Source organism: Lissotriton vulgaris, chromosome 4_1, assembly GCF_964263255.1.
Source record: "Lissotriton vulgaris chromosome 4_1, aLisVul1.2, whole genome shotgun sequence".
Taxonomy (NCBI): domain Eukaryota; kingdom Metazoa; phylum Chordata; class Amphibia; order Caudata; family Salamandridae; genus Lissotriton; species Lissotriton vulgaris.
In genome coordinates, this window is record NC_141691.1 from 700,788,847 (window position 1) to 700,801,707 (window position 12,861).

The window sequence follows — 12,861 nt, forward strand, 5'->3', positions numbered from 1 at the left end:
CACACAAAATCTTTGCAGGACTTTAACCAACCATAGAAATCCTCAGACGCTAATAAGAATAGACGACGCTTCCTTACCCTTCATTCAAGCTTGAATAGATCTATTACTCTTTTCAGAGAAAGTTTTAAAACGGGCTCACCAGGTCCCTATACTTAATGCTACAGTTTCATAGACGATCCTCACTATGCATTTAACCAGACACTCCTAAGATCCCTAAACTCGTGTTGTACGTCCACAACACTTGTGATATATACTATACCACAATATATGAAACAGATCAAATGCACTGTGTAACTTCACCTGTCACACTACTCATTTGCCGGCAATAACCAGGAATTTTTCACACTGCAGGAAAAATCCTTTCGACTACATACAACGAGTGAACAAACTTAACAATGTGTTTTAGACACGTATCCTATGTAATTAACATGTAACATGTCAGTTACCATAGCAATCGAACTCTGCTACCAAAGAATTGATCCAGCGCTCATAAAGAAATTCTGTCTCGATACTACACTACATTCTACCTAATACTCACCATTATATAATTCTCACAAGGCCCATGAAGCTGAGACAGAAATTGAGCAACTGAATCATGTGGCCTAATTAATCATACTATCTAAATTTATATATACATTATATACAACTGCAGTATAACATTTTAACCATAGCGAATTTCACATAAAAATTTAATTATGCCACTATTGGCCAATGATTCAGCTAATGGTAACGACCAGCTTGACGTTTTAAATCTTTTATTTTTAAAATTAAAGCATAGAATTTCAAATCACTTTTATTAGCTCAATTTTATTAATTGCAATCATTTAATTAAATCAATAACTTTTATTCAGCTTATAGGCACAAAGGTCTGGCATTTCAAGTTTGCCCAAGAATCATGAATGATTTTAAACTAGCATAACCTAATTCCCTATGTTAAGCTTTCTGACCTGCAAAGGAAAAGACACTTAGCAAAATATTCTTACGCGTCCTAGGAAATCGGACAGCACTTCGCCCTCAGGAACAGTCAGCCCCGCTCCTTTCAAGGGGCAAGGTCTTTATACCTTTCTAACTCACTAATCTAACTAAAATTATATTTTTTAATGTCACTCAGCAACCTGATTGGTTACCGGCCGTAAGACCATCATGAGGCCACTTTTTTGAAGATGGCAAAACGTCATGCCATTGTCCTTTCACATGAGGCGACACCAGCTTCCGAGATTCGATACATTTTACCGAAAATCAGTTCACAGTTTCCTCCATAGCTCAGCCGATCCGCCTCTTGTCACTTCCTTAGCCTTGGAAATAATAACTTTCAGAGCACATCACGCACCATTGTTCTTGTTTAGACTTCAGTTTATTCAAAGAAATGTCTTTATGGAAAAGCTTTCCAACATGGCTGTGCTTGGCTCATCACTGTCAGGCTAACCATCATTCTCCATAACATACAGGCCTCAAGCCTTTCTCTCGGGCTAGTATTCAAACAAACACAAAAGAATAATTAATACATGATTATGAAAGCCATTCTGTTTCCCACTCATCATTGCTAATGTTAACCCGTTAATAAATATCACCTAGCAAAAGCACAGAGAAAAGCAACATTTAATATCTACCATTCTTCATAAAGTCCAGCAGGATTCTTCATACATCTGAAAAAGATAAACAGACACAATATAGACAAAAGCACATATAAAATAAGCACATGCCATTAATTAATCAGCCGCATTAATGATGACAAAGACAAAAGGACAGTCAAGACAACATTAGTTATTTATTATAAAACATACTTGCAAATGCAACATAAAGCACATATTGTTAGTCCCGTGTGTGATAATGTATGCAATTTTACACTAGGTTGGTTTAGTAACAGAAATTATGCAAAAACCTATTAATATATTTAATCAAGTTATGGGAGATTAATATCACGAGCCAGATAAAATAATTTTTGAAGCTCGCTCCATCAGAGTCATCTTCACTGCTGGATGGTCTGGCAGCCATGATAATCCAAGATATCCAACAAAGAACCTAGAGCAAAAAGGCAGGTCTTTCAGTCACAAAAGTGAAAGAAGAAGTGAAGGAAATGGGTGGGGATTTCATTCTTTGTAAAAAAAACTGTTAGCAACCAATGAAAAGTGTTTTAAGGTCACATGACTTGACGGGCTTACGCTGCGCGCACCGAAGCGCTTCCGGGGGCGCTAACGCAGCGCGAACGTAGGTGCTTCCAGGGGCGCATACGCGGCGCGAACGAAGGCGCTTCCGGGGGCGTTTATGCCGTGCACTTAAGTGACGTTTCGATAGTTTCACGGAAATGCAAAATCATTTTCATTTCGTTATTCAAAAAAACTGCTTTTATATGTATGGTACTAAATGTCTTGTGTTATTATTTACTTTTCATTCATACTTTTTTTCACGAACGCAATTAGCGCTCTGGGTGCGCTTTCCGGAGAGCTTACCGGTACGCGCACCCAGAGCGCCTCAGGAAAAAATGATTAAAAAAATTAATAATTAAATAATATTATAAAAAATGAAAAATAATAATTAATACTTACAAAAAACAGCAAATTTATAAAAAAATCGTAGAAACTCGATATAGAAAGGAATTAGCTTTTAAAAAACCTTTGAAATTCACTGAAAAAACCATAGGTTTCACACCAGTTATAGTTAGGAATTAGCATTTAAAAAACCTATTAAATTCACTGAAAAAACCATAGGTTTCACACCAGTTATAGTTAGCTGGAAATTTTACTGACATAAAACCATTGAAATTCCAACGTTATAGTTAGTTGGACACACTATAACTTGCGCGCCTGCAATGCACTGCTGATGACGTCACATAATACATCACTCATCACATGGTCAGTGACATCACTCATGACATCACTGATGACACCATCCTTGTGACAGAGTGACAGACCTCCTTTCAGTGTAATGTAACCCTTGAAACACATATTCAAAAATAGAAACTAAAATTTTCAACAAAAAAAAAAAAAAATATATATATATATATATATATATATATATTTCGTCCACAATTATCCGGTTGCTTCTGGCGTCTGAGTCGGTTGCGATCCTGCGTGGGTGCCGGTCACCCAACGTAATTTCACTCAAAGTTTCCCCTCACAAGAAGAAAACAACGCAGGATACTTCTGGATGCTTCAAAGGTGTTTTAATAAAGCAAAAGTGCCAACTGCCTACCGACGCGTTTTGCCAGTTACGGCTTGGTCACCAAGCCGTAACTGGCGTTGTTTTCTTCTTGTGAGGGGAAACTTTGAGTGATTATATATATATATATATATATATATATATATATATATATATATATATATATATATATATATATATATATATATATATATATATATATATATATATATATATATATATATATATGTATATATATATAAACTACTATTATAAAGGAAGAACTTTGAGGCTTTGAGGCGGGTAAACTCGGGAACCACAGCGTCAATCCACACACCCGATACATCGTTGAAATCCTCAGGGTATGCAGATGGACATAGGCTATATAAAGATAAAAAATACGTTATATTTAAAAAATTTACATTATAAAAAAAGTAGTCCCCTCGAAGTAGCGCTGGCCACGACCTGCGTGCTGACGTCAGGAGAACGGGGAGGAGCGGCGTCCAGGAGCGGCGGACATGGCACGGGGGAGGAGCGGTGATGAGGAGCGGTGGACTGAGGAGCGGCGGCTGAGGTAAGGCAGCGGGGGTCGGGGCAGGCGGGGGACGGGGTGATGTAAGGCTCCAAACTACCACGATCACACTCATTAGTTTTACCTCAAACACAGCTCAGGAAGTTGAACTGCAGATCGCCAGTTTTTCAGCGTTTCAGCTTTAAGGGTCATTAGGTTGACACGCGGGCATTATGTTACCATTATGTTACCATGCTGGAATCTCGGCACGCCGAGCTCCGTCAAGGGTAAATCCCGCTCAAAGGCACCCCACAGGCGAAAGTGATCCGTCAACTCAGCCGTGTTTAAATGTGCCCTCTTTTCGTGGTACTTTTCATGTGGACGGGGAAAGCAAACAGCCCGAAGCGCACTGCTGTGACTATCACATGTCGCCTTTTTAAGGCTCCGGGGACAATGTCGTTGCAGGCAGGGGTCGGGGCAGGCGGGGGACGGGCGGGCAGGGACGGGGAAAGCAAGAAGCCCGAAGGAAAGCCAGGAAATCTGGTTCAGTTTATCCCCACTCTAAACACATGGAAATGGTAATTTCCAGGCGAAGGCTGGAGTAATAGCTGCAATACAGTGAGACAGTTTTACATTATTGTGCACTGCTGTGACTATCATATGTCGCTTTTTTAAGGCTCCGGGGACAATGTCGGGGCAGGCGGGGGTCGGGGCAGGTGGGGGACGGGGCGGGCGGGGGCACAAAATGCTGGACAATGTCGGGGCAGTTGGGGGTCGGGGAAGCCTGATTGCTCCCGGACAAGGTCGGGACGGGCTGCTAGTATATTCACAAAAAAAAAACGTTCAGGGTTGTTATAGTTAGCTGGACGTTTCACTCGTACAAAACCAATGAAATTTGCCGTTATAGTTTCTTCAGATAACTATAACTTGTGCACCCGCAATGCACTGCCGATGACATCACATATCACATCACTCATGACATGGTCAGTGACATCACTGATGACATCACTGATGACATCTCAAATGACATCACTAATGACATCACTGATGACATCATCCAGTGAATGTGTGTTTTTCTGAAAATTAAATATGTTTTATATATGTATATCTCAAGGTCGATGGAAAAATAAATGGGTATATAAGTGTCCCTGTGCACTGCATGCTGCTCTATGTTTCTTAAAGGAAGACAAAGAGAAGGTTTTAACGTCTGGATGGTAGCAGAATTGGCCTTGAGTGAAACTGCAACTTGTTTAACATAAGCCACAGAATGGAACTATTCCTGGTAAAAGATACGCTATGTACGAGGGTTGTAGTGACAACAAGGTTTGAATTTTGTCAAAAACAACATTGAAGTACCAAGTAGGTGTAAAAAAGCAGTGATGATGGATGCTGGGCATTGTGGTCCGAGTACTACAATTTAAGACAATTGGGTCAACTGTAGAGTGATTGGACATGACTATAATGAAAATACTTGATTTTCAAAGGATTTTCCTTATATAAATGATAAAAAAGTACTCACTGTGACTGCATGAAAGAGAAGCTACGTGCATTTATGTTAAAACACCCACTGCCGCTTTAATTGAACTATCAGTCCTTCTTCAATGTTTTTAGTTACGTTTTAAAAAAGCTAACAAACCCATCAAGAGAAAACTGTGCATATGATTAAGCCTCGTGGGAGGTGAAACGTGTCATGCTGCTTCTGTCTCCAATAAAAGTCTGAAACAATGCTACAGCATGCTGGAGTGGCCTGTTTCATGTTGCGAAGAGTAGCATGTGTTTTGTGGATATATATATATATATATATATCCTGTTGCACGTAATTTCAAAAAGAAACATAATAATGACGTTGCTTGTTTAACCATGTGGTTGGGTCCATTAACAAACCACGCAGGAGAGGCAATAGGGAGCAAAAACGAAGGCAACTTGAGACCACTATGATCTTGGAATTCGACAGTAAATAGCCGAATGGCCTCAATAATACTGAGGACATGCACAATTTCTTGTGAGAATAGTCCAAAGTCTACCTTAGCAGTTTTCTGTCCTATATGCATTAGATATATTGGGCTATAAAAGCCGGTGCCCTTTATATGGTTAGGTAGAGCTTTCTTTATGAACTATATGGGTGTCTCTTAAATAATAGGTAGTCAGGGTCCCTGTTACCTGTTAAAATTACACAAGACTCTGATAGGGGTGCATTCAAATTGGTTATTGTCTCCATCATATATTGAGATGGATTGACCAGGTAGTCAGGTTCCCTGCTACCCGACATTAAAATTGTTGCTGATTTAGTCTCTTGTAAATATTATGACATTTTGGTCCTCTCTTTTTTCCTTCACATTTAAGGTGCCCACCAGTTTTTTGATATGATGAATTACTGTTTTTATTATAAATGTACTATTTATGTGTTTTTTAGCAATGAATTTAGGCCATGACCAATTTTTATTGTTGGAACATATTTTTACGTATTTATACAGATGTATTTATCATACACTCTTGCACCTTATGTATATATTATTTGCACTGTTTTGCACAGTTTCTAGCACATTTTAGCAGAGGTGTTTTAGATATTTTCACATAAATGTATGTATTGTACTGATGCTATCATTAAAAATGCCCGAAGCGTTTCGAAGCTAACTTGCTTCTTGTTCACAGGCTGGTGTGCAAACTATTTTAAGATTAAGGTCAAGAAATTCCATACTCAGTGGCTCGTGAATTTAAGATTTAACTGATTGTTGTTGAGTACAAACTTCTCAGCTTCAGTTTCTGTTCCTCTCCATACAACAATAATGTCGCTGATGTATCTTAACCATCAGACAACACCTTCATTGTACGTGGGCATTCTGTATACAACCTCCTTCTCCCAATACACCATGAACAGTCCTGCAAAACATGGTGCAAAACAGGTCCCCATGCAAGTGCCAAGGGTTTGCCTGACATTTTACTGTCAAAGGTGAAGAAGTTTTGAGTCAAACAGGTTCTCATAATTTCAATTAGCATTTGTGTATGTTCAACATAGGAGATAGATCTTTCTGATAAGAAATGCTCACAAGCATCCAGCCATTGTTGGCTTGGGATGCATGTATATAATCCGATTACATCTAACGATAGAAGGGAATAAGTAGTATCCCATTGAATCATTCTTATGTTTTTGAGGAAATCCCTTGAATCTTTAACGTATGCCGGGAGTTTCTGCACAAGGGTTTGCAGGAAGTAGTCTACGTATCTTGACGCATTTTCCAGACAACTTCCCCGTGAAGAAACTATTGGTCTGCCCGGTGGATTATTTTTATCCTTGTGAATCTTCGGAAGAAGATACAAGGCCGGGAGTTTTTGGTACTTGCACTCCAAAAATTGGAATTCCTCTTTTTCTATGAGCCCTCTTCCTCTCCAATCGTTAAATTGCTTGTTAAATGCTTTAATCGATTGCTCATATTCCTTACGGTTACTTCTACTGTATTGTGTAGTGTCTCCCAACTGTCTTAGTCCTTCTTCGATGTATTTATCTTTCGACATTACCACAACGTTTCCGCCCTTATTGGATTTTTTTATGACAATGGAATTGTCATCTTTTAGATTTTCTAACGCCTGTCTTTGTGTAGGTGTCATGTTGTTCCAGCCTTTGTATTTTATATGGTTCGCTATATGCTGTAATTCCCTTTTCATACTTCTTTCTAGACATCTATGACGTCGCTTTTTAGCTGTGGGAGAAAATTGATTTGGGTTTAAAACCACTATCTACGCTCATCTGCAAGGAAATATTTTCTGCCTGAAATTGATCATAGGGACTACTGTTCTCATCTATCTCACCAGCTAGAATTTGTAATGTGTGTGATAGTTTTGCCTCTGCTATTGTTACTGAGCATGGTCTATCTACTTTAGCTGGCACTTCAATGGTTGCTTTCGTTGAGAACCATTTGTGAATACGCAGTTCCTAGTAAAGAAGAACAAGTTTACTCGGCTCTGAGTATAGTGAAAAACATTAGATGGACAAAAACTTAAGCCCATAGATAAAAGTTCTACCTCAGATCGCGTGAGTTTTCTCTCCAAAAGGTTTATGACTGTTTGTTCCTCCATTACTTCGCCTTCAGTTGGCCCCTTGTTCACGTTCCCACTGGGCTTCCTTGCTCTCCGCATCTTTGTCGCATTTTTGTTTCTTCCTCCTCTTCTTCCTCTTCCTGGATTTTGATATAACTGTTTTTGGTGACTTGCCGCACTTTCATCACCATGTCGAATTAGATTAAAACACTGGTTTTTACTCAAGTGAACTCGTGGACACTTGAAAATTCGCTCCCACTGGTTATACTTCCTTCAGTTGCTGTTCCATTAGTTGCTTGATCATTTTCTTCATTTGGATTCTCTGATGTTTTTGTGTTTGCGGCTTGTGCTGCTTGCATTGTTGTACGTATTTTGTCATATTTTTTTGCAAATGTTATTATTTGTCCTTTTTGGTAAATCAACAAGGTCCCTTTGGAATTTTCTTTGTTTTTTAAGTTTAATATCATCTTCTATTTTGTTCAAGCTAACTTCCATTGTATCCATTTCTTTTTTAAACTCCTCTTCGCTGCACATTCCTTTAAGTTCCTCCATGTGTGCCTCGATTTCTTTATTCAATCGTTCTACATCTCTGGAACCGAATTTAACTAACATGTGTAACATGTTAGTAGAGCATTGGTGATTGTTTGCTGCCCAGTCTGTTATCAGCTCCGGGTCTGGATTATTGAAAGTTGGTGTGATGAAAATTCATAAACCTCGTGGGAACCATGCCAAATCAATATATTTTTGCAAAGTGGTGGCTTCCCACCATTTTTTCTGCTCGGTCTTCAGAGCCCTCCACAGCTTGTCCCACAATATCCTTTTTGCCGATTTATTTGTTGGTACAGTGTCACTTGTTTGCGTTGTGGTGCTTGGTAATACTTAACAACAGTGATGGGTCTTGGCTCTCACTCAGCAAGGCTGAGCCATACAATTATAGAACAGAACAATTGCCAATGCTAAGACTGACTACTCCTTGTTGACTGGTTTCATGAAAAAAGCATGAAATTCTGCTTTAAAAATTGCACCTTAGTCATAAACCAAACTCTTCAATCTTCATTTATTTTTTTCGAAGAACGACATAATTTGTTGTGCATTTCAGTACAAAACGAACATGGACACTACAATGAGACAAAATCTAGACAAACTATGAAATATTCACAAAACTCCTTATCAATATATATCCCATACACTTGGCCAATTTCACATTCATGTCACATTCACACAAACATCCATCCTACAACAAAGGTCCCTTTGCCACATTTAAATGTATATTTGGACAATTAAAGCAACAAGAACCCAACAATTTAAATTAATCAAGTCTTTTCTCAAAGAAATTGTTTTCCTATATACAATATTAACTTCTGGGTGACCAGGGACCAGGTCGGTCGACGCGTTTCGAACCCCGACTGTTTAAGGGTTCTCCTCAGGACCAACAACTTTCTACAAAAAACAAAACAACATAATTTAGACTAACTGCACTTAAGCAAGACCTTTGGCCTTAGGTCTAATCTACTCCCCTCAAGACGCTTCTCTACCTTCAGTTATCCAGAACATGGTTGGGATCCATATATGCCACAATCCACACGTCATACACAGAAATCACTGAAAAGGAGAGTAAGTGACACTCAGATACAAACATAAAGGATGATGAACTACTCCGTTCAGCTTATAAATCTGTGTAAGTGGCTTACCGTTCGATCCACGGTTGTTCCTGTGAAATGTACCAATCGCCGTATAAAATTAATTGGCTGCTGCCTTTCTGTTTGTTCCACACACAGACGTTAAAGTGTCCTTCCTTCCTGGGGCCAATCAGTTATAATTCCCCTATTTAAAAAAGGCAGTAAATCTGAGGCCTCCAACTACCGTCCGATCTCTCTGTTGGATGCTTCGGTTAAGGTTATGAGTCGTATTTTGCTGAAAGGCTAGAAACCTGGGCAACCGATTCGAATATTTTAACTAAAGTACAATATGGGTTCCGTAAAGGTATGGGCACCTTGGAACAATGTGTTAACTTGGACCTTATTATTAATAAATATACTGTGGCCAAAAAAGGCAACCTTTTTTATGTTTTGCTGATTTGAGCAGCGCGTTTGATTTAGTTAACCACGCTATTCTCTGGGAGGTTTTAATTGAATCTGGGGCACCGAAGGAAATAGTCCATTTTTTAGCCAGGCTTTATGAAAAACTTTCATGTAAGGTCCGCTATGGCACCCTAGGCGAATGTACACCATTTTTCAAAGTTTCACGGGGAATTCGCCAGGGATGCGTTTTGGCCCCTCTTTTATTTTCACTTTTTATTAATGGCGTCGACCGTAACCTGGTTGATACTCCTGCAGATGCCCCATCGATTGGAGGAAAACCTATCCCACTTTTACTTTATGCGGACGACGCTGTTCTTTTATCCCGCACACAGATTGGTCTCCAGCGCCTAATTGATAGTTTTATGTTGTTCATTTAAAATAGGAGGCTCTGTGTGAACAAATCCAAGACGTATGTCATGGCATGCGGGCAGGCTGTAAATAAGTCTAAGCATAGCTTTTTCCTGGACAAAGATAAAATGACATACGTCAAAACCTTCTGTTACTTGGGTATTACGTATAATAACTGTGGGTCCTGGATCTCTGAATTTGACAACATCAGATTGAAAATCTCCCGGTCCACCAGCAGCATATTCCGATTTGCCTCTAAACTTGGCTCTAGAAGTATCCCAGATATGATCAACATTTATAACGCTCGCTGTGTCTCTTCTGCACTGTATGGGGCAGGTGTATGGGGCCACAGTGAAGGTCCTTCGCTCCAAGCCGATGAAAACAAATTTCTAAAGAGATTGTTATGTGTTCCTCCCTCCGCCTCAGTACAATTGATTCATGATGAGGTAGGGATCGAGTTTATATCTGACTTAGCAGCCGTTCGGCCACTCTTGTTGTGGCGTTCTATTTGGGCTAAGTCAGAGACTCAATTCACTCAAGAGATTATTCTTGATTGTAAAGGTCTTGACCACTCATTGCGCATACAGTGGATGCGATATATTCAATTCTGGTATAACCTTCTATTTGACATCGATGTTTTTCTTGATCCAGAGCAGGATGCTGTCATCCCCAAAAAAGAAATTAAGTTAACATTTTTAAACTTCAAAAAAGGGGAGCGGGACCAGGTGTACGGTAAATTAGCCACCGTGAAGTTTTATAAAGACCTGAATTTAACTCCGGGGCTACAATCTTACCTTGTGAACGTGACTCGCCCATCACACCAATTTGTACTAACCCGTGTTAGATTGGGTATTGTCCACCACCTTGTTGCGTTTCCAACTCAGAAAGTCAGATCAGAGACTCCCTGCCCATGTGACAACACTTCACGCCAGAGTTGTTGCCATTTTTTACTTTTTTGTAAATGTTACCATTTCCTTAGGTTAAAATACCTTAAGCCTATTTTTATAAAATACAATACTCGTACCACAAAGACTGCATTAATACTATTAACTTCAATGGAGAATGTGGATATCTGTTTTTTTACGGCCACCTATATTTTGAAATGTACAGCTGCCAGGAAAAGTATAGTACTGTAACCTTGATACTTACCTGTCTGTAAATCTTTGAGATGTACAGCTGCCAGGAAATGTATAATGTTGTTTTCTTTTTATACATCCCTGTCTGTACATAACAGTTTTTAAATGGTTAGAATTTCGGAACGGTCACTTGTGTTTTATGTCCATAGTATGTATAGTAAGGTCCTTTTTATACTCTAAACACTCACCTTCCTATACCATTAGAGCAGTTTGGATTTGTTTTTTTTTTAATGTACAGCTGCCAGGAAACTCCACTTGTGTGTCAAATTTATCGATTTCCTGTCTGTACATATTTGTATATATCCGTATATCGCTTCTATTTTTTTAACTTAGCTGCTGCCCAATGATTGATGTATATGTTTCTATTTATATTAGCTTTTTATACACCATTAATGTGAATATTGAGTACCAATTGTATATATATGGTGTTGTATTTAATGTCGCTTGTATGATTTGTATCTTCAAATCGAATAAAAGCTTATGAATTGAATTGACTGGTTTCATGAAAAAAAGCATGAAATTCTGCTTTAAAAATTGCACCTTAGTCATAAACCAAACTCTTCAATCTTTATTTATTTTTTTCGAAGAACGACATAATTTGTTGTGCATTTCAGTACAAAACGAACATGGACACTACAATGAGACAAAATCTAGACAAACTATGAAATATTCACAAAACTCCTTATCAATATATATCCCATACACTTGGCCAATTTCACATTCATGTCACATTCACACAAACATCCATCCTACAACAAAGGTCCCTTTGCCACATTTAAATGTATATTTGGACAATTAAAGCAACAAGAACCCAACAATTTAAATTAATCAAGTCTTTTCTCAAAGAAATTGTTTTCCTATATACAATATTAACTTCTGGGTGACCAGGGACCAGGTCAGTCGACGCGTTTCGAACCCCGACTGTTTAAGGGTTCTCCTCAGGACCAACAACTTTCTACAAAAAACAAAACAACACAATTTAGACTAACTGCACTTAAGCAAGACCTTTGGCCTTAGGTCTAATCTACTCCCCTCAAGACGCTTCTCTACCTTCAGTTATCCAGAACATGGTTGGGATCCATATATGCCACAATCCACACGTCATACACAGAAATCACTGAAAAGGAGAGTAAGTGACACTCAGATACAAACATAAAGGATGATGAACTACTCCGTTCAGCTTATAAATCCGTGTAAGTGGCTTACCGTTCGATCCACGGTTGTTCCTGTGAAATGTACCAATCGCCGTATAAAATTAATTGGCTGCTGCCTTTCTGTTTGTTCCACACACAGACGTTAAAGTGTCCTCAACACCTACAAATTAAATAAATGTCCCGCTTATTTAATGCATGATCATCATAAAAACAACCAACTTTCCCTGACTAACTAAAGCCGATGAGGGGTGCTTATCCCGTGTCACTGTGTTAGGCAATTCAAAATTGCTCGCAGCGTCCGCTGCTTCAATTACGGGTCTTCTTTGCCATCTAGAAAAAGACCAAAACACGCCGTACATTACTCCTCTTTTCTAATTGTATTTACACTGCCCTTTCTATTTGTATCTACAAGGCTGAACTGTTTTCCCTTACCAAGTGGTTGGAGGCTTCTGAATTCG

The 12,861-nt window shown here is 38.9% G+C and overlaps 1 protein-coding gene across 1 annotated transcript in view; it reads left to right on the forward strand.

Annotated features, from left to right (window-relative positions):
- The window catches only part of LOC147722465 (collagen alpha-1(XXI) chain-like), a 675,708-nt gene that overhangs the window by 451,697 nt on the left and 211,150 nt on the right, over window positions 1-12,861 (forward strand). The gene's annotated exons all lie outside the window — the stretch shown is intronic.